General features: G+C 38.6%; 1 protein-coding gene across 1 annotated transcript in view; it reads left to right on the top strand.

The window, feature by feature from the left end:
* The window catches only part of LOC114697379 (cotranscriptional regulator FAM172A), a gene marked incomplete at its 5' end in the record, with an annotated part of 244,241 nt that overhangs the window by 10,432 nt on the left and 205,972 nt on the right, over window positions 1–27,837 (top strand). The gene's annotated exons all lie outside the window — the stretch shown is intronic.

Here is a 27,837-nt window from a genome sequence, read left to right as displayed (position 1 = left end):
GTGCCCAAGAAGGAATGCTTTCCACGGATTGGCTTGAGCAATTCTTAGAAAGAGAAACTGACTGTGATGTTTGTTTGTTTTTGTTTGTCCAGCTGGGCTGATTGGATATTTACACTCATTGTTTAAAACAATGAAGAATGATAGGAAGAAACATTCGTTGCTCTATCTCAAGTGCCGTCTAACAACAGTCCACTGCTGCCATTGCTTTTCTGATAACTCAAGAAGTTGTATTAAAATACAGTCATTATCCATTCATGAATACATTACTTTCTTTATCTTACAGTTTTTATTTAAAAGAGTAATTATAATGAAGTTTGATTTCAAAGTTACTACAGTTGTTTTCTCATTGTTCAATCTTTTCTTCTTTCTTCCTTTTTTTCATTTAAAAGTGTTTTTTTTTTTCATTTTACATACCAACTACATTTCCCCCTCCCTCCACTCCTCCTGATCCCATCCATCCCTCTCCTATCCATTACTCAAAGAGAGTAAGGCCTCCCGAGGGGAGTCAACAATGTCTGGCATATCAAGTTAAGGCAAGACCAAGTCCCTCCACCTTGCATTAAGGCTGAGCAAGGTGTCCCTCCATGTGGAATAGGCTCCAAAAAGCCAGTTCGTGCACTAGGGATAAATCCTGGTCCCACTGCCTGGGACCCCACAAACTGCCCGAGCCACACAACTGTCACCCACATTCAGAGGGCCTAGTTTCATCCTTTGCATGCTCCCCAGCTGTCAGCCCACAGTTCCTGAACTCCCACTAGCTCAGGTCAGCTGTCTCTGTGGGTTTCCCCATCATGATCTTAACCCCCTTGCGCATAGAACTCCTCCTCCCTTTCTTTGACCTGACTCCAGGAACTCGGCCCAATGCTTGGCTGTGGATCTCTGCATCTGCTTCCATCAGTTATTGGATGAAGGTTCTATGATGACAATTAGGGTAGTCATCAGTCTGATTACAGGGGAAGGCCAGTTCAGCCACCCTCTCTACTATTGCTTGGAATCTTAGCTGGGGTCATCCTTGTGGATTCCTGGGAATTTCCCTAACATCAGGTTTCTTCCTAACCCCATAATGGCTCCCTATGTCAAGGTATCTCTTTCCTTGTTCTCCCTCTCTGTCCATCCCCCAGTCTGTTCCCTTATTTTCTTATCCTCCCTCCTCTCCCACCCCCTGTGCTCCGTTTACTCAGAGGAACTTATCTATTTCCCTTTCCTAGGGGGATCTATGTCTGTCCCTCTTAGGGTCCTCCTTTTTAACCTAACTTTTTTTATGTAAGTTTTACCTAACTTACCTTTCTCTGGGGTTGTGGATTGTAGCCTGGTTATCCTTTGCTTTACATCTAATATCCACTTATGAGTGAGTACATACCATGTTTGTCTTTCTGAGTCTGGGTTACCTTACTCAGGATGATATTTTCTAGTTCTATCCATTTGCCTGCAAACCTCATGATGTCATTGTACATAAAGAAATATGTACCACATTTTCTTTATCCATTTTCAGTTGAGAGGTAGATTGTTTCCAGGTTGTAGTGATTACAAATAATGTTGTTATTAACATAGTTGAGCAAATGTCCTTATAGTATGATTGTGCACCCTTTGGGTATATGCCCAAGAGTGATATCGCTGGTCTTGAGGTAGATTGATTCCCAATTTTCTGAGAAACCACCATACTGATTTCCAAAGTGGCTGTACAAGTTTCCACTCCCACCAACAGTGGACTAGTGTTCCCCTTACTCCTCATCCTTTCCAGCATTATTACTAATAGCCAGAACCTGGAAACAATCCAGAAGCAAACTCACCCAGGAAGAGTAGATGACAGGAAATAATCAGCTGAGGGCTGGAATCAATAAAATAGAAACGAAGAGAACAATACAAAGAATCAATGAAACAAAGACTTGGTTCTTCAAGAAAATCAACAAGATAGACAGACCCCTATCCAAACTAACCAAAAGGCAGAGAGAGAATATCAGAAATTAAAAATCAGAAATGAAAAGGGGTGTGATTGATTGTTGATATATTTATTGCCTGTATATATTGTATATAGTTATTATACTTATTGTATATATTTTTTCTTATATTAGTTATAACTTTTTTATTTTAGACAGAAAAAGGGGAAATGTGGTGATACTTTATTTGTGCGCCCCAATAAAGTTTATTGAGGATCAGAGCAAAAAGCCAGCCACTATATTAAACATAAAGGTCAGGCAAATGGTAGCACACACCTTTAATCCTAACATTCAGGAGGCAGAGATTCATCTGGATTTAAATCCCAGAAGTAGTTAACCAAAGAGGTCTGGAGGTCTGTACAGACAAACAGGAAGTGATAGAGCTGGGAAAAAGAGGAAAGTGATGTAGCTGGGCAGAGAGAGGAAGTGAGATGGCAGGGCACAGAAAGGATATAGGTGTGAGTATACAGGAAGTAGCTCTGTCTGGAGGCTGAGGGGTTGGTAAGGTGAGGTTGGCTGTGGCTTGTTCTATTCCTCTGATCTCTCAGTTTTCACCCCAATATCTGGCTCCAGTTTTTTTTTTAAATCAATAAGACCTTTTAAGATTTGTCTTACATCTGATACCCAATAGACATAACAACAGACACTGAAGAAATCTGTAGAAGCATCAGGTCATACTTCAAAAACCTCTACCCAGAAAAATTGGAAAATCCAAAAGAAATAGAAAATTTTCTGGATAGGTACTACTTAAATTAAATCAAGACCAGATAAACAACTTAAATAGACCCAAGGAAATAGAAGTAGTCATTAAAAGTCTCCCAACAAAAAAAAAAAAAAAAAAAAAAAAACAGGGCCAGATGGTTTCAGCGCAGAATTCTACCAGAATTTCAAAGAAGAGCTAATACTAATACTACTCAAATTATTCCACACAATAGAAACAGAATGAACATTGCCAAACTTTTTTATGAGACTATCGTCACCCCGATACCCAAACCACACAAAGACACAACAAAGAAATAGAATTACAGACCAATTTCCATCATGAACAGTGATGCAAAAATAATAAAATACTAACAAACCAAATCCAAGAACACATTAAAAAAAAATAAAAAACATCCACCATGATCACAAAGTTGTTTTAAAGCATTAAAAGAAGTAATAATTTATTTAAATCTTTAGAAATTTAGAAATTAATAGTCATATTTTCATGCTTTCAAAGCCCAGTAAACACAATGTTTTTTAAACACACACACACACACACACACACACACACACGCTGGTAAATGGCAGGGGTGCAGTGAGTAGGAACAAATAATATAATATACAAATATAAAAAGAAGCCGCAGACTCTGTAGAACGATTCATCAGTGGTTAAGAGCACTCATTGCTCTTCCAGAGAACCCAGGTTCTATTCCTGGCACCTACATTTCATGGCTCACAACTGCTTGTGATTCAAACTCCAGGGATTCAATTCCATGTCTGTCTTTTGTAGGCACCCATACACATGTGGTGCCACATACACAAACACCCATACACACATGTGTCACATAGACATAAGTAAAAATTAAAAATCAGTAAATCTTACTTTGAAAAATGAAATCTGACAGTGGTGTGTGTGCTATTCAATACAGTATTCCCATATTTCCTTTCACGCCTCTACCTGCCCTTTATCCTTGGGAAGAATTTTGGCAGAGGTCTTTTTCTGGGTTATCTTTAAATACTAAAAACATGAACATTATTCATTCACTGGAGAGTTTTTGTTTATATAGTTTCTAATATCCGTTTTTTTTATGCTTTGGATATGAAGTGTCCTTTTTCAAAAGGCTGGTGTGTTGGGAGGTTGGTATCCACCTGGTGGCACTATTTTGGGAGGTTTTCTGGAGACTTGAGGAGTTGGGACCTAGCTACAGGAAGGAAGTAACTAGGGCTTTGGACCTTGAGGTTGTCTTGTTGTCTCTGGCCACCTCCTGTTCCCCCTTCTTCTGCTCTCCTGTGCCATATGCTTCCACTACCCCAGTGTTCTGTCCAAGCATGTAGAGCCAGGTGATCATGAACTCAAAAGACTTTTCTCCCTGAAGTTACTTTCATAAGTATTGGATAAAGCTCTGGACTGTTAAACTAAGATAGGTGTTCACCATTAAAGGAATTAAAGATGGAAAAATTTAATAATAATTTAAAAAGTACTAATAGAAAACTCATTGTACAGTCACATAAATAATACATGTTTATGATAAATAACTTCACTTTCCATAGCAAAACATTGAACAAACATTCTATTTTTAAAAATACCTTTACTATATGAGAGAATGAACACAGTTAAATTCTTTAATTTATTTCTGTTTACTCTTTTGTAATGTCTTCTCTGCACTAATGAATATATGCGCAGTTAGGCCTCAAATAGACAAGCAGTCATGACAGAACTGTTGTTTTTTTTTCTCCCCTCCCTTTCCTCCCCTCAAACCCTCCCATACACTCCTCCCCACTCTCCTTCAAGCTCATGACCTCTTTTTCATTAGCTGTTATTGCATGCATCTATGCATTTGTTTATACATATATATTCCCAAACAAAACCTGTTGAGTCTGTATAATGGTCCTTGTGTGTGTTTCCACGGTTGACTGTTGGAACTAGACAGCCAGCTGGTGTGCCCTCCCCAGGGGAAGAGCACTGCTTCCTTGCCCACTTTACCCAGTTGCCTGTATTTCTTTCTGTAGGGTTGAGGCCTCATGGATTTTCCCCATCCAGTTTGTCATGTTCGTTTATGTCCCCTTGCTCAGCTCATGTTTGAGTGATGATGTCAGTAAGATTTTACAGGCACAGCTGCTGGTGTGACTAGGAGACACAGTCTCACAGCAGACTTCCTGGTCCTCTGTAAGATTTTACAGGCACAGCTGCTGGTGTGACTAGGAGACATAGTCTCACAGCAGACTTCCTGGTCCTCTGTAAGATTTTACAGGCACAGCTGCTGGTGTGACTAGGAGACACAGTCTCACAGCAGACTTCCTGGTCCTCTGTAAGATTTTACAGGTACAGCTGCTGGTGTGACTAGGAGACACAATCTCACAACAGACTTCCTGGTCCTCTGGTTCTTACTGTCATCCCACACAGTCTTTCACAGTGTTCTCTCAGCCTTAGGGTCAGATGTTGCTTTGTAGATGTATCCACTGGGACTGGGCTCTACAATTTGCATTTTGATTGGTTGTGTTTTTCTGTAGTAGTCTCCATCTGATGCAAAGAGAAATTTACTTGATGAGTAGTGAAGGCTACACTTTTCTGTGATATAAGGACAAATGTTTATAGATTGTTAGGGATTGGGCTCACTTAGTAAATTAGTGCTTGTAGATTCTTCTCCAATAACCATGATTTCATTAGCACTGAGTATTTGTTTACGTTTCAAGTACCAGACAAGTACCCTTCATTGTTGAACAGGTGCTACATTCGACTAGAAAACTGTTGGTTACAAGGTACACTGCTGCACAGGAAGGACTGTCATGATAATTTTTTTCAAAGAACTATGTCTGTTTTCTTAGATGTTACAGCAACACTCGATACAATATAATTGCTATATGAAATCTAAGGCACATTTCATACTCATGAGAATCTGCTAATTTGTTTAATGCTCTGAATGGATCTTATAACCATAAAGGATTTTGTAACATCATGAATTTTGTATTTGAAAGAGATTATTTCACTAAATTAAGCAGATTATGCAAATGTTGACATATTTTGTTACACAGAATTTAAAAATCAGTCCACTATTATTAGTAGAAATCTTATCATAAAAGTTTTAATAATTAAAAAAAAACACCTATCTAACATACTAGGAAAAAAAAGTCTTTGCTTAAGTTCCCAGTTTTACAACTGTAGTTTTCATTGTTGGGAACAAACAGTTTTGTTTGTTTTTCTTAGAATGCCACTGTTGCTTTGTGTTTTTTCCAGAGAATAATTTCCACATACACAGATCTGAGTATTCATACTTTGTCTATCAGTCTCATAGGGAAAAATGTCATTCCATTAAAACTGGCCTTCTTTTCTAAAAACTGATTCAACTGCATGGCTGCTATTCCTATAGACAGCCATCACAGAGAGCGTATGTAGTATGCCATACACAGATGTACTCAGGAGTTAAGAATAAATGACAGTCATTATTCATTATTTGTCTAGGTGTTTTTCTCTCTATGCTGTAGTGAAGATTTTATGCATGAATGTAGTCAAGACACTGCTTTCATGAATGCTATGCCAGCAGGTAGTTTTATCTCTTATTGCATTTTTCCTATACCAACACAATGAAAAAGATAGTGTCTTAGTATCATAGTAAAATAACTCTTACCTTTTGAGTCTCAGAATTTGTCTTGTGTTTCTGGAGCACATTTTTAGAACCCTTGGTCTATATCTCTTTTCTGTACTTGAACATAGAAATAATAACATAGAAAGCAAATTGTGAGACTCAATTAAGAACCATAGTTTTGTTGGTGTGTTATGCAATTCAAATCCAGATTCCTCATGTAAACTGAATATCACAAGTTGTCCACAATGTAAACTGAGTAGAGCATAAGAATGAAGAAACTTGAAACACTTGCATCAATCCAATTTGATTCTAGGCTCAGGGAGTCCCAGGGTTAGACTCTTCTACCTACTGCCTTTTTCAACTCCATTATTTATTGAATCTGAAATGTCATTCCTCATTGACCAAACCCAATGGAGAATCAGATGCCAATTATGGACTTTAACAACCAAAACATTTATCCTAGTTATTATTCTAAAATGTGTAACCTCTTGCTTCCTAACTAGCTAGATTACTAGTACTGTTTCCTGGGTGTCATCCAAAGTCCTACTCTATTGTGCTTTAGCCTTCTTAGCCCTTTTTTTGGATTAAAGTCTGTTTTAGCTTGAGTTACACTGGTTCTGTAGTGGTTAAAAGATCCACACATGATGGCGCCCACATGCAATCCCTGTGTTCATTGTCCAGCCAGCCTAGATTATGTAATACCAGACTGGCAAAAGATCCTGTCTCAAAAGAATAAAAGAGGGGAAGATGTGGGCAGTGCCTGAAGAAATAGAGCTGGGTTGACCTCTGGCTTCTGTACATAACAGCACATCTACACACATGTATAGATGCACATGAAAATTCACTTATCTATTCACACATATATGCAAAGTTATGAGTGAATGAATGATTGCCTCTTTCATAATTAGCAAGGTAGTAGTAGACATAATAGCCAAATTTCACCAAAATACAATGGCCAATTTGAAAATTTTTCTTTATGTAACCCCTGCTAGGTAGAACACAAGCCCCATACCCACAAGAAGTTGGGCAGCATGAACTGGACTCCATGGGTTTAAAGTAATTGAAGTTGGGTGGGTAGAGAAGTAAGAGTGCATTATGAGTGGACTTGGAGGGGGATAAGCATGATAAATATATTGTTCGAGATCTTCAAAGAATTAAAGAAGTATTATTTTTAAGTATTTTACAGTAATCTATAAAATTAAAATATGTTTTAGATATGATTAAAAAGAGTAACTTATCATTTTATAATTTTTCTGTTCTAAATTTTGCCATGGATCATATTCTTTTCATAGTGAAGCAAATCATCAGGCCCATGATTGTTTACTGTTTTTTATAAAGGGTGCTTAGGAAGGGCATTTATAGTAAGACTCTGCCAATTCAGTTGCCAGAAGGTGTCTAAAGATACCTGTGTTTTTCAAATCCTCTACAGCCACATCCTTCCTGTGTAAATGTAGGGAAGCACTGAGATACTGAGGTTAAGTCATATAACTTGCTATATAGGTTGCTTAAATCTAAAAGTTCATTTGAAACACTAGTCTTAACAATCAAATTTATCATGGTCTCTCTTTCCTTGTTCTTCTTCTCTGTTCTTGATCCAGCTGGCATCTCCCGCTCCCCTAAGTTCTCTTTCCCCCAACTCTTGCCCTTCATTACCCCCCCCTCGTCCAGTTTGTGATCTCATCCATTTCTCTCTTGTTGGGCAATCCCTGTGTCTTTCTTAGGGTCCTCTTTACTAGGTAGCCTCCCTGGAGTTGTGAGTAGCAGTCCAGTCATCCTTTGTTTTACATCTAGTATCCACCTATGAGTGAGTACATACCATGTTTGGAAAGAGAGACCATGATAAATGAAGACCCCATGGGAATGGGAAGAAGCAAAGTGATAGAGAGGTCCACAGAAATCCACAAAGATATGTGGTGGTATTGTGTTCCCCAAAATATTGTGCACCCTAATAAAATTATCTGGGGTCAGAGACAGAACAGCCACTAGATACAAAGCCTAGAAAATGGTGGCACTCACACCTTTAATACTAGCATTTCAGAGGTAGAAATCCCTCTGGATCTCTGTGAGTTCAAGGCCACATTGGAAACAGCCAGGCATGGTGACACATGCCTTTAATCCAAGAAGTGAGCCTTTAATCCCAGGAGTGATGGCAAAAACAGAAAAATAGATAAGGTGTGAAGACCAGAAACTAGAAGCTTTTGGCCTGGTTAAGCTTTTGGGCTCTGAGCAACAGTTCAGCTGAGACCCATTCTGGATGATGACTGAGAGGCTTCCAGTCTGAGGAAACAGGATCAGCTGAGGAACTGGGGAGGTGAGGTGGCTGTGGTTTGTTCTGCTTCTCTGATCTTCCAGCATTCACCCCAATAACTGGCCTCAGGTTTGATTTTATTAATAAGACCTTCTAAGATTCCTGCTACAAAGATACCTCCACAGTAGACTACTGGCAATGGTCAAGAGAAAGCCCGAACTGACCTACTCTGGTGATCGGATGGCCAAACACCCTAACTGTCATGGTAGAACTCTCATCCAATGACTGATGGAAGTGGATGCAGAGATCCACGGCCAGGCCTCAGATGGAGCTCCGGGAGTCCAATCAGCGAGAGAGGAGGGATTGTATGAGCGAGAGATGTTGAGACCATGATTGGAAATAGTACAGGGACAAATAGCCAAACTAGTGGAAACATATGAACTATGAACAAATATCTGAGGAGCCCCCATGGAATTGGATCAGACCCTCTGGATAAGTGAGACAGTCGATTAGCTTGAACTGTTTGGGAGGCTCCCAGGTAGTGGGACCGGGACCTGTCCTTAGTGCATGAGTTGGCTTTTTGGAGCCTGGGGCCTATGCTGGGACACTTTGCTCAGCCTTGGTGCTGGGAGGAGGGAACTGAACCTGCCTCAACTGAATCTACTAGGCTGAGCTGAATCCCCAGGGGAGTCCTTGCCCTGGAGGAGATGGGAATGGGGGGGGTAATTTGGGGAGGGAGCAGGAGGAGGGAGGACAGGGGAATCTGTGGCTGATATGTGAAATTAAATTAAATTATAAAATTAAAAAAATAATAACAATCAAATTTATAATCTAAGGAAGAATAAAAATATGAAAATCTTTATCATTATACGTGAATTGTGGTGTTATCTATACTGAATTTACTCCTCATTCTGTTCGTTGGAATTTCACAAAAAAGAGTGAAAACTTCCCTAGAAACTCTCACAAAATCTGCATATCTAAGAATGCCACCACAAAAGGAGCTGTTTGTTATGTGAGTCTGTTTCTCATTGTTCGGATTGTCTCAATTTTACATAATCATGAAAACCTCTGTTAGACTTTAATGATACCTCAAAATTTGGGATGCATATTTAAGCCATGGAAAGTCATAGATTATTTCTGTACTATTTCTAATAATGATTATAGTAGTGTCTTTTAATTGAAAATGTCTTAGATGGATGAAATATTGCATGAGTCTGCCTGTCTGAATCGAATAGCACATAGTTCTAATCTGAAATCCCTAGGCTTCTGCAGTATTTACAACATGTTCCTCCCAGACAGCTCAAATTAGAGATGATATACACATACCAGCTTTCCCTCCATTTTGCCCTGTTGTAGAACTGCCATGTGACTGTGTGACAAGGAGTGCTCCTCTGTGCTTGCTTACTCCACCATTGTAGTCAGCCATCTTCTTTTTCTTGAATTCTCTGTAGTGCTGGATAGCATATTGCTAAAAGGATATCTTAAAATGATTTATCTAGATGGTGATTCTTCAAAACAATCACTATAGGATTTGAAAAAATAAAAATCTAGCCCCCAAATACCCTTTTGTGATCTTTAACTAGTAATTGTCTTTTTGTATTTTCCAATGTATTGGAAGTAACTTGTAACCTGGAGGTGGTGGCTCACACCTTTAATCTCCGCACTCAGCAAACAGAGATAGGGGAATCTCTGTGTGAGTAAGGCCAGCCTGGTCTACAGAGTGAGTTCCAGATCAGCCAGAAAACCCCTGTCTCAAAAAAACAAAACAAAACAGGAGAAATAACTTTTAGTTTGGAGAGTATATGTTATGAAGTGCATTCTGTTAATATAATTTTGTTGACTCCATACCATGTCCAAATCTAGATGTTATAACAGTAAAAAGAAGAGAGGAAAATAAAGTAATTTCTACTCAAGACATGTGAAATCATTCAGAATAAGCCATTAAAAGATCCTGTATGGGACAGGATCTGGGAGCAACCTGGACATGAGTGGGAGCAATGAAGGGCGAGGGGTCGAGGGAAAGAGAGCCTGTGGGAGTGGGAGATCCCAGCTGGATCAAGAACAGAGAGGGATAACAAGGAATAGGAGACCATGGCAAATGAAGACCACATGAGAAAAGGAAGAAACAAAGTGGCCCACAGAAATCCACAAAGATAACCCCACAAAAGACTGCTGGCAATGGTCGAGAGACAGCTGGGACTGACCTACTCTGGTGATGCGATGGCCAAACACCCTAATAGTTGTGCCAGAAACCCCATCCAAGGACTGAGGAATCTGGATGCAGACATCCACGGCTAGGCCCCGGGTGGAGCTCCGGGAGTCTAATTAGCAAGAAAGAGGAGGGTTTATATGAGCGAGAATTGTTGAAACCAAGGTTGGATAAAGCACAGGGACAAATAACCAAACGAATGGAAACACAGGAACTATGAACTAAAGGCTGAGGAGCCCCCAACTGGATCAGGCCCTCTGAATAGGTGAGACAGTTGATTGGCTGAATCTGTTTGGGAGGCATCTAGGCAGTGGTACTGGGTCCTGTGCTCATTGCATGAGTTGGCTGTTTGAAACCTGGGGCTTATGCAGGGACACTTGGCTCAGCCTGGGAGGAGGGGACTGGATCTACCTGGACTGAGTCTACCAGGTTGATCTCAGTCCTCCGGGGAGGCTTTGCCCTGGAGGAGTTGGGGATGGGAGGTAGGCAGGGGGGAAGGGGAGGGGGGCAGGAGGAGGGAGAACAAGGGAATCTGTGGCTGTTATGTAGAACTGAATGGTATTGTAAAATAAAATAAAATAAAATAAAAAGATCCTGTATGCTTTGATATCAAATAAACATATCCTATTTAGTGATGAATGCAACATTTGCCCATTTCACTTATGTTCAATACCACTTAAAAGCAATTGTGTTAGATCTCCCTAAGACTTTAGACAGTCACGATTCAAACATGAATGGGGAAGGCCTTTCAGAGATAATCCTTGCTGAGGAACCACTGTTATACCAGTTTATCTGGCAGATAGGTCACTTTCAGGTTACAGGGTTTCTATCTGGATGATATTGATAATTGTTTTTCTCATCTGGTAGCCTGAAAAGTATGTTTCAGCACCATGAATTAGGTAGTCAGTAGGGATGAAGCTTCTTGTTGGACACCTGCTCAATTTCTCCGTGTTTGATGATTGAGTAAGTTGTGTCTTTGTTGTGTCAACCATATGGTGTTATAATCAGATAGTGGAGATTAACGAATAGCCTTGGCAATTAAAATTACCTCTGAAGTTTGGGAATTGGGGGAGCCTATGGGTCCCTTTTAACCAACAACTCAACAAGATTGTAATTAATCCATTCCTAAAACTGGAGGTTTTCCTTGGTAGCATAAGATGTCTAGTAGGTGCATTGTCTCCACTGTTGTATGGTGACTATTTAGATTCCTGTTACATTTAGGTAGCTTCTACAATAATAGGTTTCTCTATGGCTTTTTAAAAGGCCTTTAATATTAGTTGTTCCTTCCTATATTCCTTCCTTTTCTCTGGCTCTCCTGTCCTTCTCCCCATTTAATCCTCATATTCTAGTTCCCCCTTTGTCTGTTTCAATGGTAAATTCTGTTTCAGTGATAAATTCTGTTTCCCAGCCAGGCAGTGGTGACTCACGCCTTTTATCCCAGCACTCAGGAGGCAGAGCCAAGCGGATTGCTGTGAGTTTGAGTCCAGCCTGGTCTACAAAATGAGATCCAAGACAGGCACCAAAACTACACAGAGAAAACCCTGCCTCGAAAAACCAAAAAAATAAATAAATAAATAAATAATAAATAAATAAAATTAAAAAATTCTGTTTCCCTTCTTTAGAAGATCCCTTTCCTTCCTTCTCATTCCCATGCTTCCTGCCCTCTTACTATGTAACTTCTGTGGTTATTCTGATCAAAATTTGCATATCTAAATCTTAAAAGATAACATCCACTTATAAGAGAAACATGCAACATTTGTCTTTTGGGGTCTGGGTTATCTCAGGATGATTGTTTCTAACGTTATCCATTTATCTGAACATTCCATGATTTCATTTTTCTTAATGGGCATTTAAGACTGTTTCAAATTTCTGAGTATTATTAATATAGCCACAGTGACATGGATGAACAAATAATCTCTTTGTAAGATGTGGAGTCCTTTGGGTGTATGCTCAAGAGTGGTATAGCTGGATCTTTTGGTAGATCAATTTTCAGCTTTTTGAGGAACTTCCACACTGATTTCTATAGTGGCTATGGCAGCTTATACTCCCACCAACAGTGGATGAATGTTTTTCTTATCCCACATATTCACCAGCATGAGTGGTTACTGGTTTTATTAATCTTGGCCATTTTGAATGATGTAAAATAAAATCTCAAAAATAATTTTAATTCCTATTGCCTTGATGGTTGGGAATGTTGAACTTTTTTAAAACTGTTTTTCATTCATTTTTTATTTTTGAAAAATGTTTATTTAGTTCTATAACTCATACTTTAATTTGGTGTTTTTGTTTTCTTGATGTTCAAGGTTTTGTTTGTTTTAAGTTCTTTATATAGTCTAGATATTGATCCTCTATCAGATATATGATTAATAAAGATGTTCCTATTGTGTAGCCTGCTTCTTTATCCAGATGATGGTATCTTTGGTCATGCAGAAGCTTTTTTGCCTCATGAAGTCCCATTTATTAATTGATGTTTTAGTGCCTGTGCTGATTGAGTCCTGTTCAGGAAGTCTTTTCCTGTACAAATGAATTAAAAACTGTTCTTCACTTTCTCTTCTCTCAGATTCAGTGTATCTGGTCTAATGTTGAGATCCTTGACCCATTTGTAGTTTAGTTTTGGGCAGGGTGATAAATATGGATCGATTTGCATTCTTCTACATGTGGGAGTCCACTTTGACCAGTATCATTTGTTGAAGATGCTGTCTTTTATCTAGTATCTATTTCTGGCTTCTTGTTGAAAGTCAGGTGCCCTTAGCTGTGTGGATTTATAGCTGGGTCTTCAATTGTATTCTATTGATCAGTGTGTCTGTTTGTATGCCATTATCAGCCTTTTTTTTTTTTTTTTTAATTTTAGCTCTGTAATATAACTTGAGATCTGTGGTGTTGATGCTTCCAGAATACCTTCAGGATTGTTGTAGCTATCCTGGTCTTGTTGTGTTCCTATATGAAGCTGAAAATTGCCCTTTCAATTTCTGTGAATTTTGTTTGAATTTCGAAGGGGATTGCACTGAATCTGTATACTGTTTTTAGAAGGATGTCCGTTTTCACTATATTAATCCTACTGATCCATGAGCATGGTTGATCTTCCCATCTTCTGATACAATTCTTAATTCTGATTCAGTGTCTTAAAGTTTTTATTATACCAGTCTTTCACTCCACTTTGCTAGAGTTCTCTCAATATATTTTTGAGGCTATTGTAAAAGGTGCCATTTTCATTGATTTCTTTCTCAGTATTTAGTCATTTGTATATAGGAAAGCTACTGCATTTTTGTGTGTTAATTTTGTATCCTGCTACTCTGCTTAAAATATTTATCAGCTGTACAAGTTATCTGGGAGGGTTTTTAGTATCTTTTGTACATATAAAATCATACCATATTCAAGTAAAAATCCTTTGATTTATTCTTTTCTATTTGTCCTATTACATTAGCTATGACTTCAAGTACTGTATTAACTAGGTATGGCAAGAGTGGACAAACTTGTCTTGTGGATTTTGACCATGGTTTTGCTGTAAACTGCCTTTATTCTGTTAAGGTATGTCCTAGGGGATGGAAGTAGGCTGGGAGGAGCTTACGGGTTCTAAGTGTAAGTCTGCAGAGAATTGAAGGCAGGCAGGAAGGTAAAGGTCACCTACCTGAGTCCCAGCCATTTGTGACTGCGAGGGGTCTCTGGTTGAGAGTGGGTTAGCCTGTGGACAGTAGTTAGACAGGGATGCAGGAAGGAAAGGGTGGAGGTTGCAGAACTGGGGATCCTAGGTCTTACCAGGAGATCAAGTCTCAAGGCCAGGAAGCTTTCAGGAGGAACGGTCTACTGAAGAAGCTAAACTGCTGTTAGTCCGCAGCTCCGAGAGCCACACATTAGGACATGTTGAAACAGTTTGTATGTTGCCTTGTAGGATGTATAAAAAGGAAAATTATAGTAAAATCAAGAATCAGAATGTCCTTTCACAACTATTTCTGTATCATTAGCAATAAAAGGTACTTAGCAATCAACTGTAAACCATGGTGAATTGTAAAAATTTGAGAATTAAAATTTTTCTTTACTAAATACAACTTGCTGCAGTGAGAAAAATATTTATATAAATTCTTTTACATAATGTTATATAACATGATTTTTTGTTAAAAATTATAAACTACTACAGAATTTGGCACGTAAAGGGAATTAATTTTGGATGTTTTTGACACGTTCTGAAGCTGTAATATTTCAATTTCCAGTTATGTGGTGGTATTATTCATGATTCTTAAAATTGTTTTGCCCCTAGTTTTAGCTCAAGTGAAGCTAATCAGACAGATATGGAACATTTGCAAAGTTTAAGAAACACTCACTGTTCCTTGACTTTTTCTTCTCTCATTTGACTTCAAATGTTCTCCACAATGTACTTTACAGCATGCGTGTTTGGTACAGGTAATACAGTGCGTGAATAGCTGCACATAATATTAATAAAGTTTTGTAAGTCATGAAACCTTTTACCCGTTAGAAGTCATTAGTGCTGACTCCCTATGGAAGGCCTTACCTTTTCGGGGAGGGAATGGGGGTGCGTTGAGGGAGAAGGCTGGTGGGGAGCGGGGGAGGGAAGAGATGGGGATCTGTAGTTGGTATGTAAAATGAATAAAAAATTTCTTAATAAAGGAAAAAAGTAACTAGCAGTTTCAGATTTTCAGATTTTCTAGCTGCTAATGATATTATTGTTAGAGCTTCTAGTATGGTTTATATTTGGCAAAAGATCAAACCAAGAATATTCTTCAAAAATGGTTAAAATAATGAACAAATTAATTTCATGGGAGTCTGTGCAAGTCTTTACTGTTGAGATAATTGTTAACTGTTACACTTTGTTGCATAATATTTTGTAGGTAGCAAAATTTTATTAAAGCTTATACAATTCATTACTTGCTTAATGTCCACGCATCTTGCCTCTGGTGTCAGGGTTCAAATAAGGAAATGTAGACCTATGTTCCCGTAAAATGTGCTCATCCTTTCTGGGTAGCCAATATTTCAAGTTCAACTTGATTGGCTCTAGAATCACTGTTGAGACATGCTTCTGGGCATGTCTGTGAGGGTCCTTCTCGAATAGTTTACCTGAGGGGAGAAGCAGTGCTTGAAGGTTGACTGCAGGATGTGTGCCTGGGGTCACAGGCTGAATGAAAGGGACCATAGGAGCCAAGTGCTAGCATTTTTAGCTCTTCTGCTTCCTGACTGGAGATGCAGTGTGGCCGCTGCCTCACACTCTGCCATACCTTCCTCATTGTGATGGGCTGGGCTCTGGAAACCCACCCTTTGAAGTTACTTTTGTTATAAATTAAAAGCAATAATGCAGGTTGTTGACAGATGTGATTATCTTCCTTCACTGAAATGTTTAAATAAGATACATGGAATGAAAAGAGAAGGTCTCTTCCTAAATAAGCAAACTTTGTAGCTATGTTGTGAATCTGAGGATGAAGGTACTGTCTTTATTTTGTTGTCATCTTATATACATTAAAAGATTAAAATTGCTTGAAATTTGGTGACAATATGGATATAGAGCCAGAGAACATTAAGTATGTGACTAATTAAAGCATCAACACTAAACAGATGCTTCTGTGAATATTAGTGGAACTTACATTTTGTGGCTCAAAATGGACTGTATTAAACGGAGCCAGTTATCCATGATATTTTTATGGTTCAGTTTGTTAGCTTGCTAACTAAGTAGAATTTTAGAGAAATGCTTAATGTTCTTTTAGCCAGTAAGTTCTTGAACTGCTCATGAAATTTTTTTGAGCAACTTTGTGCTCTGCACTTGAGATATAAGATCTAATAACATATGACTCTTTCTATAGAAATAGTGTAGCAATAAAGTGAGCACAGTGATACAGGAATCCTCAACTCATGTAGTATTCTGTTAGCAGTCCAGGTGGATTATAGTCCAGGTGGCTAAGAGTGGAAGATCCCGGCAAAGTTTTCTGGGTGAAATTCGTATTAAATAAGTTAGATAAAGGCAGGGCAGAAGAGACTGAGCAGGAACAGTAGCTTCCTCTTACCTGCAGGTTTCTATTTTATCATTACTCTTGAGCATTGCTTAACAAGATCAAATGAAAACTTGCCAAAGTCATCTGTAAAGGTAGGGTTTTACATCTTTCTACATATAAATAGTGTGATGGAGTCTCCTGCCATGCCGTTCTAGCCTGACCTGTTCATCCATACTCCATACACTACCTACCTGTTAGTCACATAGTAGCCACCTGTGTTAGCAGACCAACAGTGGAATAGTACAGTGCTTGTGTGGAAGTAACCTCTCTACTTTAATACTGGATGCAAGTAAAAGAAACATGGATTGCAATATGGGTATACCAAAGAAAAGCCATGAGTGTGTCCTTTAAATAGAAGGGTGAAGGGTTTTTTTTATGTAAAAGATACGTGATATGAAAAACAAATATTCTGTACCTGAAAGTGTGAGGAAGGAAAAGCAAGCTCAGATAGTTTACTGCCCCTTCCTTAACTCAAAGCCACACTATGTGATAAAGGCTTCGTTATGACAGACAAGGCATTGAATTGGTAGAACAGCACGTGTTTGCGCTCCCCCAGTTCTCTACCATTTACAGCTTCAGCTGTTCACTGGTCACTTTAGGATCTATTGCCCACAGAAGGAGGCGTTTGCAACAGTAGAAATTGTGTAAGCATAGACATAGAAGGAAGAAATCCTATGTGAATTGGGGTTTAGGATGGTAAACTGGGTTTCCCAATTGTAATGAAATTATTCATTTACAAAAAACAAATACTTAAAAAGAATATGCCAGTTTTCAAAACAAAAGTAAGGATTTTTTTGCTTCTACCTATTAAACCAGAACTGAAATTCAGCTGTTTTATGTTTGTTTTATTATAAATATTACAAAATTCTCCTCCCCCTAGTTTTCATGCTATGTGAGGAAATCCAAGTGCTTCTGATTCCTTGCCCTCTAGCTGTAATGTGATAGGGAGGAGTGCCAGGTTTATACTTTGTCCCCTAGCTGCATTCTGACTTCCGGTGTGCTCAGCTGACAAATGAATACCACTCTCCCTTTTGTCTTAAGTCTTCAGTGCCACGATCACCCTCACACACAGAAGAACTTCCCTTTCCTAGTATACCAGATTAGTCCACAGCAAGGGCTTCCACCCAAGTCTAGCTTAGTGAACCACTGAGATTTTTGGTGTTCCTTGCATAAGCAACACTGACATTCGTTCGGCTGCATCATAAGTTGGTAACTTGTGAAGCTGCATCATTGCAGCAGGCTGCTCTGCTAGTCTCCTCCTCCCAGCAGTCCCTTTACTGTTTATGTTAACCCAAGGGGCTCCTGAGCTCATGGGTCCTGTGAGGCTCCATCTTCTCTCCAGGAAGGATTATTTCAGCTCAGAGGCAATACTTACACAAGACTAAGAATTCCTAGTACTTGAAAACAAATCCAATTACTATAATGTGCTAACTTAACTCAGAGGATTTCTTCTGAATGTTGCAGCCAAAAGTGACTTAATAGAGAAATTTGAGGAGATATTTTGCCCACATAATTACTATAGTTAATGTATAGTTCTGGGAAACAATGCAATTATTTATTCTAGTTATTAAACATGCATAATGTTATTATTGCCCATTCTGCTGTGTAGCACATCTTTACATCATTAGACATCTTTTTTCTTTCTAAAAAAAGGCCAAATTTTGTTTCTGTGTCATGGTGTCCACATGTTGGACATTGAGTGCCCTGAAGATATCAAGGTCCTTTAATGTAGATGATGAATATGAAAGTTCATTCTAGGCAACCTCATAGAGCAGAACTCAATGCCATTAGCTAAGCAGAAAGAGCAAGGAACACTGACCATGATGTGTTCACAGACCCTCCTGCCACTACCAGCTGATATGACAAGTATCCCACCAGGTTCGTGAGAAGGGTCACCAAGCACAAACATACTCATATGCTACCTCCATCTATCAATATCCTGCAGTCCTCCCAAACGGCCAGGATGCTCTAGTCACAGCTTCTGCTGTTCTCCAGACATGTGATTTCTGAATAGCCCTGGCCTTAATCCTCAGGGAGATTGTGAAATAGATGAAGTAAGGGTCAGTTTTTTTAGACATAGTCCTTCTTATCCTTAAGTGCCATTGTTATAGCTAAAAGTTACTTGTTTTTAGGTATTTGTGTGTATGTATGTATGTATATGTAAGTAAATAATTATGTATTTATATTGCATACATTTGACCATATACATGTATATGTAAGTAAAAATTGCTATCAAATTAATTTAAGAACATGTAGTCTAAAAGACTCCATTAATTGTTAATGAAATTACTTAAATGCCTAAAGTATCAATGGCCTTATCTATACAGAGGAGATACTGGTGTGTGCCCAGGGTATCCTGAGGATTAAATGAATTAGAGCATATTTAAGCTTTAGCAAATATAGAGCAAACACTTGAAAATAATAGCTGCTGTTATCACTGTTTTCATGGAGTTTTAGAATTCTTTGAAAAGATCATGTGTTTCATTTTCCTTATCTGTTTGAGCTGCCTTCACTTTCACTTAGTATTTTATGTACCATGAAACTCTTGTCAACTTGAAAATAGCTAAAGAATGTAGCAAATTTATAACAAAAGGGAGAAAAATCAAGTATAATTATTTTTTTACACTCAGGAGAAAAACATGTCTGCAATATTCACTGTCAAACATACTACTTGACTTTTTGTTAGGGGACTTAGTAAGCAGCATATTTCTCCATTAGAGCTGTTTTTATTTTCAGTTTAAACACAGTTTTGTAGAGTAAATGATCCTGTAAGTATTGTTAGAAACCGATTATATAAAAGTGTAGTTTAAACAGAAGATACTGTGAATGGTGTGTGTATAGTCCACTTGCTATTCATTACTAACAGAAGATAGTGTGTATCCTGTGTGTATATAGTCTACCTGCTATTCATACTAACAGAAGATAGTGTGTATCCTGTGTGTATATAGTCTACCTGCTATTCATACTAACAGAAGATAGTGTGTATCCTGTGTGTATATAGTCTACCTGCTATTCATACTAACAGAAGATAGTGTGTATCCTGTGTGTATATAGTCTACCTGCTATTCATACTAACAGAAGATAGTGTGTATCCTGTGTGTATATAGTCTACCTGCTATTCATACTAACAGAAGATAGTGTGTATCCTGTGTGTATATAGTCTACCTGCTATTCATACTAACAGAAGATAGTGTGTATCCTGTGTGTATATAGTCTACCTGCTATTCATACTAACAGAAGATAGTGTGTATTTTGTGTGTATATAGTCTACCTGCTATTCATACTAACATAAGATAGTGTGTATCCTGTGTGTATATAGTCTACCTGCTATTCATACTAACAGAAGATAGTGTGTATCCTGTGTGTATATAGTATACTTGCTATTCATATTTTATTTTCTTTAATATATGCACTTTAGAAAGATTTGATGAAACAGGGGACTCCAAAGGACAAAGACGGTGGCATAGTGCCGCATGATTCTAGGTTTGTAACCTTGGTGTCATTTGATGAAAATGCTATTATCTCATCTTGATGAACTCCCTAGAAAATTTTGTTCTTTTTACAGTATGTATTTTATCATTATGAACAATTTTACCTTAAATTTAATTTATGGTTATATATTCCATTGTTTTATAAATTCTGCAGATTCTTCTTTTCAATTATCAGTTTGTATCTTATCACTCCAGGTCTGGCCTCTGGTTCTTTATCTGAGATGTGCTCCCAATCTTCCCGTTAGGTCAACCACAAAAATTAAGATATGATAGAAGGTCAGTGAAAGAAATTCATATCAAAACAACTACTCACCATGTCATTATGACAGCTTGCTGTAGCAAATGTGTTTCTGTTTTAACTTAGGAAAATTAATTGCTAAAAGTAATTTAATCTGACAGAGGCAGGTGTTGAAAGGCTCCTGGAGATGTCATAAAGCGACCTTCTGCCCATGTGCTGCCAAAAGCCGTTTTAACAAGGAGCTAAGGGAACAGTGCAACTTCTTTTATACTTGGTTAATTAGTTATTGATTTGAAACAATGCACTTCCGAACACTGTTGGGTGAACTAGATGCCAGCAAGGTCACTGTGTGCCTGTCGACTTCCGACAATCTTTCAGCACAGGTGACGTTTTGAAGGCTTTTGTTGTTACCCTAAGGTTGAGACAGCATGGTTTACTAAAATCACTGGCCTCTTACTTTACTCATCTTTTTGCTCTAAAATATTTTATCTGATTTGCTTAGTCATATTTGATTATGTGGTATGATTCCAATCTTTGCCAGCCTTAATCTCAAATAACTACATATTCACCAAAGAAAGTATCTATCTTTAAAAGAAGAAGCAAGCTAGAGGTTTCACAATTTATTGGGTATACTAGTCTCTCTCTTCTTTTTAAAATGGGTGTTTTAACTTAATTTCAGTGACTTTATATGTTGCTAACAGAAGCTAAATTCCTTCTGGTTCTTTTTAAAGTTTGTATCAGTTCTTTGAAAATTTTATACAACATGCTTTGGTAATATCCACCACCCTCAATCTCTTCTCAGATCCACTTCCCATTCCCTACCCATCCAACTTTGTGACTTTTTTTAAAAACTCATTAATATCAATTAGTGCTGCCCAAATATTCTTGGTTGTGTGGTCTTTCACTGACTGGAATGTGCCCAACGTAGCAGGAGCTACAATCTTAGAGAAATCTATATTCTCCTTCCCCCAACAGCCATTTTCCTACATTAGGGCTGGGACCTCACGCCCAATTTTTATGCTAATTACTTTTTCTTTCTATCAACTTGACACAAACTTGAATCATCTGTTCAGAGGGAAGGTGAACTGAGGAAATACATCCGTCTTATTGGCCTGTAGGCATGTCTGTGAGGCCTTTTCTTGATTAAATGATTTGATGTGTGAGGGCCCAGCCACTGTAGGCACTGCCACCTCTGAGCAGGTAGTCCTGGGTTGTTTTAAAAGAAAGGAAACTGAGAAGCCAAGGAGAAAGGCCAATAAGCAGCATTCTTACATCATCTCTGCTTCAGTTCTTGCTGATTTACCTCACTGATGGACTGCGACCTGGGAGATATAAGATGAAATAAACTCTTCCTTCAGTAATTGGCTTTAGGAAGTGTTTTTATCTCAGCAACAGAGAACAAACCAGGACATTCCCACTCCCTCCTGGGATTTGCCCATCTTGTGCTTGCATGGCTCTTCTGCATGCTTTCACAACCACTGATTCGTATGTACTGCTCTTCTGTGTCTAAAAGACACTGGTTTCTAGAGCCACCAACTCTGCACTTTATACTTTTTCTACTCTCTCTTCCACAATGATCCCTGAGCCTTGGGAGGTGGGGTACACAGTGTGTATATATGTATGAATATATGTGTGTGTGTGTGTGTGTGTGTGTGTGTGTGTGTGTGATGTTTTCTTTAAATGTGAACATCCTGCAATCTCTTATTCTCTGCATGAATATGTGTGTGTGTGTGTGTGTGTGTGTGTGTGTGTGTGTGATGTTTTCTTTAAATGTGAACATCCTGCAATCTCTTATTCTCTGCATCTTGGACAGTTATCAGTCTCTGTGACAATCATCTATTGCAAAAAGAAGTGTATTTGATGAGGGCTTCATTTATTTATGAACTATAATCATAAGCCATTAAAAGGTGGTTTATACTATGTCCTATATCCTTTTAGTAGGATGATCATAGCAGGTTCTCCCCCAGAGCCTTTGACCTATCTGGACATATGTTCTTCACCAATAATGGTGCCAAGTATTGGTTTTGTCTTGTGAAGTGGGACATAAATCCAATCAAAAAGAAGTTCGTAACTCACATGATGCTCATGCCACTATTATACCAGTGGACATGTGGTGCCAGGCCAGTCATTTTTTTTTTTTTTTGTAATTTTCACACCTGGGTAAGATTGATGATTACTATTCTCCTCCAGTAATGTGTGTAACACCTTCCAGCACTATGAAAGCTACTCAGTAGGAATGGAACTTCCAGATGAGTAATGGCTTAATTTTTCCATGTTCTTCAGTAGCAGGGCCTTATCAAGTTCTGAAGGGTAACCAATAGTACTGTCAATAGCCTGTGGTGCTTCAAGGTCTATGGCATACCCTGGCCAACTATTCACAAAGAGATAACTCTTCCCTGATACTGCACTTTTTTATCTGTTAACCTGTGATATCTAGTAGGAGTATTGTTGTCTCATTAGAAGGTGTAGAGACCCACAGAAGTTTCCTAGTGAGAACTTACTCAGGGTCTGAGAATCAGAGCTTGCTTTACCCAGCAGAGCTGCATAAGGGAATGATTTGACCATGGATGTGGTTACCAGGGGTTTGGAAGAGTCTGCATTTGGCTATGCGGTATGCTTTGATCTAGCAAGGGGGAGGTCTTTTGCCCTGCCCCTTGGCATTGTTATAAAAAGCCCTTTTGAAGAGACAGAAGGGGCTGGTGAATTTTTATCCAGGTCCTCCTGAAGCTATCCTGTATTTCTATATCCTCTCTGCTATCTTTCTATCTAAAAGATTCTTATTCCTCTCTCCTCCTCATAGGAAACCTTGAAAAGGTGGGAGTTGGCCTCCCACAGATGGTGCCCTGAACAAGAACTTAGGTTCAGGGATTCCCACAAGAAGGTAACTCCATTTTTTTCATACACACACACACAACACACCACACACACATTTTTTTGAAGTTCTTGTAGTATTTGGTTTCCATGTAACTTCTTCAAAAGGTCTTTAGTACTATTTATTCTTCTCCATATTCCCTCCTCTACGCTGCCCACCTCTCGCCCTCCCAAGGTTATCCTTTCCTGTTCTACTATTCCCTTGCCCCTTAGTAACTTTTTGACTTGTGTTCTAAACAAAACACACATCTTTAAGGATTCAAAGATGACATCTACAAATGAAAGAAAACATGCGATTTTTGTCTTTATGATCTGGGTTACATCAATCAGAATGATTGTTTCCAGTTCCATCCATTTAACTAAAAATTTTGTAATTTCATTTTCACTCTGTTAATAGCTGAATAATATTTCATTGTTTAAATGTTCTACCTTTTCTGTATCCATTCATCAATTGATCAACATCTAGGCTTCTTCCCAGCTGTTGTGAATAGAACAGCAATTACTATGCATAAGCAGATACCTTTAGGATATGAAGTTCTTTATGTCCAAGAGTGGTGAGTGCTTTAGCTGGATCATGTGGTAGACTTATTTTTGGCTTTTTGAAGAACCTCCTTGCTAATTTCCATAGTGGTTATACCAGTTTGTACTTCCACCATCAATGCATAAGTATTCTCTTTTCCTCATCCAAGCCAGCATTTGTCACTCTTTTGTTTTTCATTGGTCTTGGTACCTCTGAAAGTACCTGAAAGACATCTCAAAGTAGTTTTAATTTGTGTTGTCCTGATGTCTGAGAATGTTGAACATTTTGTTTGTTTGTTTGCTTGTTTTTCTTTTTTATTATATTTTTATTATTGTAAAACGATTTTTAACTTTAAATATATCTTGATCATATTCTTCCCCCCCCAAGTCCTTCTAGATCCTCTCCCCCTTCCCTTACACCCAACTTTAAGTTCTTTCTCAAAAAACAAAAACTCAATACAACATCAAAATCCCCCCAAACCAAGAAAACAAAGTAAAATACCACACAAGAAGAAAAAGAAAAAAAAAATAAACCACCAAGTTGTATCCAAATAAACACACACACACACACACACACACACACACAAGCAAAACACCCCAAAAAACCTGGAGTACGTTATATGTTGGTCAAGTACTCCTGAATATGTGGCCTACCCTGAAGTGGTTGATTTACCCAGTGTCATTCCATTGGAGAAAACTGATTTTCCATTTCTCAGCAGGTATAAATGGTGGTTAAGTTACTAACCTTTACCCTAGTTACTAGGTTTTCATTCATTTATTAATTTTTTAATATAAAAAATAAAACATATTAAGATAAAACAAAAACGATCACATTGAAGTTGGACAAGACAAACCAACAGAAGGAAAAGAGCCCAAGAGAAGGCACAAGGGTCAGAGACCCACTCATCTGCACATTCAAGAATCTTATAAAAATACTAAACTGGAAGCAGTAATGTAAGCACAGACAGCCTGGTGCAGACCCAAGTGGTCCTTCTGCATGCTCCTTCAGTCTCTGTCAGTTCATTTGAGCTTTGCTCATGTTGATTTAGAGAGCCTTGTTTTCTCACTATCCTCTATCCCCTCTGACTAGAGGGAAGCAGATACATCACTAGCAAAGGAAAGTAGACTAGATAGCAATGGATGGAAGTGGGTGGGGCTGGACTGGGAAGATCCAGTCGGGAGTGGGAAGGGAGGGGTGGTTGTAGGCGGGAATACGGGGAGAGGGAGTAAAAAGTAAGAGGCATTGAAGAGATGGCATGGAAACCTAAGACAGTGGGAGCTTTCTAAAATATGAAGGCGATCCTAATGAAGTCTCTAAATAGTGGGGAGCCTTAATGAAGCTTCCAGGACGGGGATTGGGTTACATTTGAGTTGTTGGCCAAACAAACCAGGCTGTTACCAAGACTACAGGTTGCTCTCCACAAACTGACAGCAAGGCCCCATTGCTGAAGTGTTGTCCTTTTTTAATGGTTTCTGCCTTTTAATCCACAGCTGTCTGAGTCAGCAACTGCAATTCCAGTGCTCTCCACAGTGGTCAGGCCACAAGGACCATAGCCGGAGGGAAATCGATTCCCTCTGCTCCAACTCTTGCAAACTTAAGAAGAGAACTTAACTAAACCTCTCTCCTGAGCAACTAAAGATTCAAAGGTTAAGGTGGAATTCTGCTCTTCAAAGAGACTGAATAGAAAGTAGTCCTCTCCTTGCTCACATCCTCCAAAAAGCCCCTGCACTTCTCCTCACCCCTCATTATAAACCCTTTTTCATCTGGCTCCTCCCTACCACTTCCTGTCAGCTAGTTGCTGACTCAGCCTCCTGGATTTTACTTAATTTAATTTAATCAAACACATCCTTGCATCATTAAACAAACATTCCAGAGCATAAACAAAAGTTAACACACCTTGAAATAATGTTCTACAACTCTGAAGACACCACCTGTATAACTCATTGAATGAGGACTAGTGTCTACAGAGAACCTCCATCCCTGCCTCCTACCATATCTGGTACAGTACTCTGCACAATGTCAAAAGAGAAATGTAAACACCAAGCCAGCCACAAACCCTTTATCTACAGTGGTGTCCTACCTGCAAGATATGCCAGACAATGGTGACATAAAGCTTGTGGAAATGTGTAGATGTAACCAACCGTCTTATTAAATAAGAAACACAGAACCAATGTAAAAGAGAAATCTGAGAGGTCAGAGCTCAGAGCTAAAATCTTACCCTTCCTCCTGTGAGCTCCTAGCTTTCCAAAAGAGACCTATTTCCTATGTGTAAGTCTTTTCATAGTCTTTTGTTCTGCCTTCTCATTGGTTGTAAACCCAAACACGTGACTGCCTCGTCACTGTATGTACAACCCCCCAGGTCTTAAAGGCATATGTCTCTAATGCTGACTGTATCCCTGAACACACAGAGATCTACCTAGCTCTTCTACCAAGTGCTGGGATTAAAGGCGTGTGCCACCACCGCCACACTCTTGCTATGGCTCTAATAGCTCTGACCTCTGGGCAACTTTATTTATTAGCATACAATCAAACTCACATTTCAGTACAATTAGAATACCACCACAGAAATGTTGAACATTTTTTAAGCATTTCTCAGTCATTTGTATTTATTCTTTTGAGAGCTCTCTATTGAGTTCTCTGCCTTATTTTTTTCTTTTTGAGATTATAATATATTTACCAAATTTCTCCCTTCCCTCTTGTTAATTAAGTGGCACAATGTTATTCTTCATGAGGCTCTCTTTACCATGCCAGAAAAGCCATTAAGTACAACAAAACCCACTATAAGAGTTTATTAAGGGAAGGGAACAGAAGGAATGTGCCTATGGAATGACTATGCAGGAAGAGAGGGGAGAAATTAGTGGAACCCACTTTTATAGGTTCCCCACACACATGTGCATATGGGCTTATGTAACTACGCCAAGCATGCACATAGATCACATGATCTTGCTGGATGCAAATTGCGTGATCATGCAGCGTAGGGATTACGTAGGATGTAAGGCCCTGCCTGGGATGATTAAGCATCTTGCCAGCACACACACATGGTCACATAGCTGGGGGAGCAACTAGAATTCTAATGCCTCTCCTTCCTCCATACCCTCCCATATATCTTTCCTTGATCTCTTTAAATTTCATTTCATGGTTTCCTTTTTCAGTAATTATTATTACACACACACATACACACATATATATGTGTGTGTATATATATAATGAGTAACTATATATATATATATATATATATATATATATATATATATATATATATATAAATAATATATTCCTAAATATGACCTGCTCAGTCTGTATAATGTTAATCGTGTGTGTTTTCAGGGCTGCTGCCCTTGGTATTAGATGAGAGTTGGTGCGCTCTTGTCTGGCGAGTGAGATCTCTCCCACTCTCAGCACTCCTCAGTTGCCTGCAGGTCTTTGTGTAGAGTTGAGGCCTCCTGGACCTTTCTCCAACCACTTTGGCATGTCTGTTGGTGTCATCCTTTATCAACTTCCATTCATAGGCAGTCATGTTTGTGAGACCTTATGAGTATAGTTTTCTTGATGTGTTGTTTTTGTTTTTCTGTTTGGTCCTTTTTATATTATAGATTCTATACTTTTGTCAGATGAATAATTGCTAAAGATTTTTCCCAATCTGTAGGTTGCTTCTCCACTCAAGTTTTAGTGTCCTTTGCTATACAGAAACTTTTTATGAGATCCCATTTATTAATTCTTGATCTCAATGCCTATGCTGGTTGGGTCCTGTTCAGAAAGTCATTTCCTGTGCAAATGATTTCAAGCACATTCCCTACTTTTTCCTTTATCAGATACAGGTTATCAGGTCTTATTTTAAGGTCCTTGGTCCATTTAGAGTTGAATTTTTATTCAGGGTAAAATTTTATTCTTCTATATGCAACTATCCAGTTTGGTCAACAATATTTGTTAAAGAAGGTTACTTTTCCCCAATGTGTATCCTTGACGCCTCTGTCAAGAATCATGTGGTTGTAGGAATGTGTGCCTATGTGTAGGCAACCCCTTTCTAGTCCATTGATCAGT

The sequence above is a fragment of the Peromyscus leucopus genome, chromosome 11 (genome assembly GCF_004664715.2).
Source record: "Peromyscus leucopus breed LL Stock chromosome 11, UCI_PerLeu_2.1, whole genome shotgun sequence".
NCBI classification, from domain to species: domain Eukaryota; kingdom Metazoa; phylum Chordata; class Mammalia; order Rodentia; family Cricetidae; genus Peromyscus; species Peromyscus leucopus.
The sequence above is the reverse complement of the archived record's forward strand: the minus strand, read 5'-3'. Positions and strand labels throughout refer to the sequence as shown.